Source organism: Trichosurus vulpecula, chromosome 3 (genome assembly GCF_011100635.1).
Source record: "Trichosurus vulpecula isolate mTriVul1 chromosome 3, mTriVul1.pri, whole genome shotgun sequence".
In the NCBI taxonomy this organism is placed as follows: Eukaryota; Metazoa; Chordata; class Mammalia; order Diprotodontia; family Phalangeridae; genus Trichosurus; species Trichosurus vulpecula.
In genome coordinates, this window is record NC_050575.1 from 358,262,717 (window position 1) to 358,268,551 (window position 5,835).

Here is a 5,835-nt window from a genome sequence, read left to right on the forward strand (position 1 = left end):
GGTGAGAGATTGGATATGGGAGAGGGGCTGAAAGAGATTCAGAAGTTGGTAATGACACCTCTATTGTAAGTCTGAGGGACTTACAACATAATAAAAATGACAATCCTACCTAAATTAATTTCCTCATTCAGTGCTGTGCCAATCGAGAGACCAAGGTACTGAGAATGCATGGTACCATCCTCCTGGAAAGAGCAATTGGGTGGAAGTTAGGAGGCCTGGGTTCTAGTCCCAAGGTCACACAGTTAGCATCAAACTGGAGTTAGAATTCTGGTTCCCTGGTTCTTAAGTAAAATGATCACAATGGTGTTTCAAGACTACTCTTGCAGCATTCACAGGACAGATGGAAGTTTAGACAAAAGAGTAGATGTAGACAAGTCGGAGAGCATCCATAGGAAGATGGCCAGACTGTATTTTGACTGAATCATTTGATCTCTTAAAGTTTGTTTCCTGCTCTATAAAATGAGTTCCATTGGGTGCTCATCACTTGAGGAGTGGCTAAACAAATTATAGTATATGAATATAATGGAATATTATTACACCATGAGAAAAGATGACTGCAGAGAATCCTGGGTAGTATTAACTGATGAAGAGTGAAGTGAGTTAAACTAGGAGAACAATTTATACAACCACAACATTTTAAAGAAAAACAACTCTGAAACACTTAAGGACTCTGATCAGTGCAGTCATCACCTATGTCTTCAATAGACTTATAATGAAATATGTCATGCCCACCTCCAGACAGAGAGGCGATGGACACGAAGTTCAGAAAGAGACGTGCATTGTTGGACCTGTCTCCTCTGTCGATTTATTTTACTTGATTATTCTTATATGTTGCAAGGTTTTTTTTTTTTAAATTGAGGTATGAAGAAGAGGGGGTTAAGTAATTAGTCAACAAGTATTTATTAAGTGCTTACTATATACCAGGCTCTGTGCTAAGTGCTGGGGATACACAGAAAGGCAAAAGCATTCCCTGCCCTCAAGAAGTTTACATTCTAATAGAAATACTAATGCGAATAGTTAGAAACACTAATGCTAGAAAAAAGAAGACCATTGAAACATTTTTTTAAAATGTTCTACTTAAGAAAACAGAAAGATACTCAGAAGAAAGCACAGACAAGCAAAAGGTTTTGAAAGTCATGTGTGGAATTTATTATATGCTTAAAAAACAAGCAGTACGAACTGGATATTCATGTTTCATAGGCAAACTTCCATCTGCCTCGTGAATGCTGCAAGAATAATCTTGAAACACCATTGTGATCATTTTACTTAAGAACCAGGAACCAGAATTCTAGCTCCAGCTTGATGCTTACTGTGTGACCTTGGGACTAACTTCCAAGCAATTGCTTTTTCCAGGAGGACAGTACCATGCATCCTCAGTGCCATGGTTGTTCTATTGGCACAGCACTGAATGAGGAAATTAATTTAGGTAGGATTGTCATTTTTATTTATTTATTTATTTAGGTAAGATTGTCATTTTTTTTTTCATAGAAATGATCCTTTTTTGGTGTGTTTAAGTTAGATTTTTTTAAAAAATTGAGCTCCTTTCTATGATTCCTGGTCACCCAGGCTTAAAACTCTGGAACCATTTTGACCCCTCCCTGTCTGTTGTTCCCACATCACAATTCTACTATCTTCCTTCATAGTATCTTTTTTTTACATCTCCTTTCCTACCATCTGACACCACCATTCTCAGATCTTCAGGTCCCTAACTTGAATTTTTGCGATAACACCTTATCTGGTCAGTCATATAGTTACTTTGACAGATAAGAGACAGCTAGTCCAAGTGTTACAGTAGTGTCCACAAAAGTACAAAAATCATACATAGAGTATAATCTCAAACACATTTTCCTTTGAATGATTTATGGGAGACAATGCATAAGAATCAAATAGGATGAGATGATGGGTAGGCGAACCAATGGAGGGAATATTCAAATAAATAAGGTTTTAAATCCTTTGAAATAAAATGTTCACCACGGCTTCTCAGTCAGTGCCTCCAAGCCTCCACCAGCTTTATTTGCTTGTGTGTTCCTTCCTGTCCACTTTTCCTTTTATGCAGACATTATTTGAATATACTCTGTTTTTCTGGTTCTACTTTAAAAACAAAACAAATTTCGTATTCTTTTATGAGAATTTCTCCAGATTTCTTTATATTCCTCCTACTTCCATTAAATGTATCATAATTTTTTGAGCAATTCTCCTATTGTTGAATATTTAAGGTTGTTTTCAGTTTTTTTTCCAGACACAAATCATGCTGGCATAAGTATTTTTAAACAAATAGCTTTTTTCCCCTTTTTTGATAGCTCTGTCTTCCAAAAAATGGAATTGTTGGCTGAAAGGATATAATTATTTTTTAACTTTTAAAGAGTACTATAAAAAGCATTTGACTCAGTAAAACAAAAGATTCTCTAAAAGGGTATGTCCTATTTATATGAATGATTTTTCATACAAGATCCCAGGAAAGATTCCAGAACATAAATAAGTTTGTTCTGTGATGCTCTGGTTACTAATATCAAGCCAGGCATAAAAGAGGAAAGTATGAACTCACCAAAGGTGGTTGCCACTGTCATGGTGGATGTCTGATTCAGGGTCCAAATGAAAAATAATTTCAAAAGATGGTGAGATACTCCAAATGCTCATGTTTGTGGGTGCTATTGTTCAGATGGCATTAAGCCTCAGAGTATTACAGATCCTTTTAAATGGGATCTATCCATACAAAAGAAAATAAGTAGGTAAAGAATGCTTATAGTTTAGACTATGATTTGTGGATGAATGGAGCCCATCAGTATGAACCAGCCCATCTGTAAATATATCTAGAACAAGCTCTGCAGACAAAGAAGAAACTGGGTCCAGAATTGAATAGGAGGAGGAAAATGAGCTGGATTACATTTGGAAAATTACAGTGTTTTTAATGACTCCCTCCTCTGCCCCTACTTCTCCTAAAACAAAAAACCCATTTAAATTTTTTTTGAATGAACAGAAATCTATTTATCTCTTTCCAACCCCACTGGAAAAAGAAAAACAAAAACTAAGACAAGAATCCTTGTAACAAATATTATAATAAATATTCATAGTTAGGCAAAACAAATCCCCTTATTGGCTGTATCCAAAAATATATGTCTCATTCTGCGCCCTGAGTCTATCACCTCTCTGTCAGGATGCAAAAATCATGCATGCTTATTGCATTGATCATAGTTCTTATAGCTTTCAAAATTCTTTGTTCTTACAGTGTTGCTTATTGTGTAAATCATTCTCCTGGTTTTGTTCAATTCATTCTCCATCAGTTCATACGGGTCCTCGAAATTGTTCATTTTTATTTTCTTGATGTTATGGTATAAACATGGACTCCCAAACTCCATTTAAAGAGAGAACCCAGTTCAGAACATCTCATTTCTCAGTTGGCTGTATTACTTTAGGATTCCTCTGACTGAGTTCTTCATTATACCCCACGTAGATTACCTTCTCTTTCTCCCACCCTTTTCAGCTTCCTTTTATGTGTGGTCTTATATCATTAGATTATAAGCTCCTAGAGGACAGAGACTATCTTTCTTTTACATTTGTATCCCCAGCGCTTAGCACAGTACCTGACACACAGTAGTTGCTTAATAAATGTTTACTGACTATCAACTATAAGTTATTCTGGTTCTGTTCGCTTCATTGCACCTAAGTTCATACAAATCTTTCCATGTCTCCTTGAAATAATCTTTTCTCTCATTTCTTATACAACAGTAATATTCCATTACATTTATATACCAGCTTGTTCAGCTATTCCCCAATTGATTGTCATCCCCTTAGTTCCCAGTTCTGCTATAAATAAATATAAAGCTGCTATAAATATTTTTGTACACATAGGATCTTTCCTTCCTTCTTTGCTCTCTTTGTGGGATAGGTCTGGCAATGGTATAGTTGGGTCCAAGCCAATCCTTTTAAAATTAATTTTTTTCAATGAACAAAAAATTGACTTCTATGATTTATAGATAAATGGAACCCTTATAGAACTGATCCATCAGGTGAGAAAGGAAGAAAATATGTATATATGTTACAAACATATGTAGTCACACAAAACAAATTTCCACATTGGCCATGTCAAAAAGAAAAGTCTCAGTCTGCACTCTTAAGTCCTCTACCTCTCTATCTGGAGGTGAGTAGCATGTTTCATCTTGAGTCCTTTCTTTCTTTTCTTTTAAACACTTCCTAGAGAGCCATCCTTTTTGGGTAGACTTTGTTTTGCTTAGGACCAGTTCCTCTCTTAAGCCATTCTCTCTCTTATGCCTCCCTTTCCTTTTCCCTTCCGTTTTCCTCTCCTCTCACTCACCTTTTCCCTTTCCTCTTTTAATGTGCCCATTTCTCTACTGTTTTCCCATTGTGTATATCTGTACCCAACTCTATATGTGTATATGTATTTTCTCCTCCTTTGACCAAGCCAGATTAGAGTGAAGTTCAAGTGTCTTCTGTTCTCTCCACTTCTTCGCTCTTGTTTGTATAGGCTTCTACTTTCTATGTCTTCCCTCTCTTTTTCCTCTTTAGTGCATTCATCTTTCCTTCCTTTTCCATTCTTTTAAAATCACCAGATTGGCTAAAATGATAGATGGGGAAACTGACAAATGTTGGAGGGGATGTGGAAAAGTTGGGACACTAATTCATTGTTGGTGTAATTGCAAACTGATCCAACCATTTTGGAGAGCAATCTGGAATTATGCCCAAAGAGTTATTAAACTACCTATCCCTTTGACCCAGCAATAGTACTGTTTGATCTATTTCTGAAGATAATGAGGGGAAAAAGAAAAGAACATATATGTTCTAAAATGTTTATAGCAGAACAGAAATTTACATGATAATTTTTTGCATATTGAAAGAAATAGCAAGTTGTGCATAGTAGATTTGTGGCTTAGTGTGAAATCATCTTTTTTGTTATACTATGTTATGGAAATGCTTGTTTTATTCCAAAAATTTTTTAAAAAAATAAAAAACAACTACCCCCAGGCCCTCTATCTAATTCCCTCTAAGACAACTAATGATGATAGAGGTCTGAGGGGACATAAAAATGTAGACAGTTTATTCTCTGTCCCTTATAACAGCTGATTCATGTTTTACCTTTTTATGTTTCTCTTGATTCCTGTGTATTCCAAGGTTACTGTGCAGCTCTGATCTTTTCATCAGAAATAGTTGCACATCTTCTATTTGATGTGGAGATCCTCCATTTTTCTCCCTATGGGATTATACTCAACTTTCCTGGGTAAGTTATTCTCAGCTATAAGCCTATAGCCCTTGCTTTCTGGAAGATTGTATTCCAAGCTCTCTGCTTCTTTATCTTGGTGGTGGCAAAATTGTGTGGGAACTTGACTTTAGCTCCCTGGTACTTGAATCCTTTCTTTTTGGCTGTTTGGCTGTTTTTCTTTAGTCTGAAAGTTCTAGATTTTGGCAATAATATTCCTGGGATTTTTAATTTTGGGGTGTCATGACATGACTGGTAGGTTCTTTCTATTTCTATTTTATCCTTTGGTTCTAAGAGATCTAGGGAGTTTTATGATTTCTTGAAATATGATATCTTGGTTCTTTTTCTTTTTTTGGTCATGTCTTTCAGGTAGTCATGTGAATCTTAAACATTTTCTCCTCAATCTATTTTCTTGGTCAGTTTTTTTACTGTGAGATAACTTAAATTTTCTTCTATGTTTCAGTATTTTGATTTGTTTTAAAATTTCTTGTGGTTTCATAGAGTCATTAACTTCTATTTGAGGAAGCTAGGTGATATGGTGCTTAAGGGTGCTGGACTTAGAGTTGGGAAGGCTGGAGTTGAATCTAGCCTTTTAGCTGTGTGACATTGGGCGAGTCACTTAA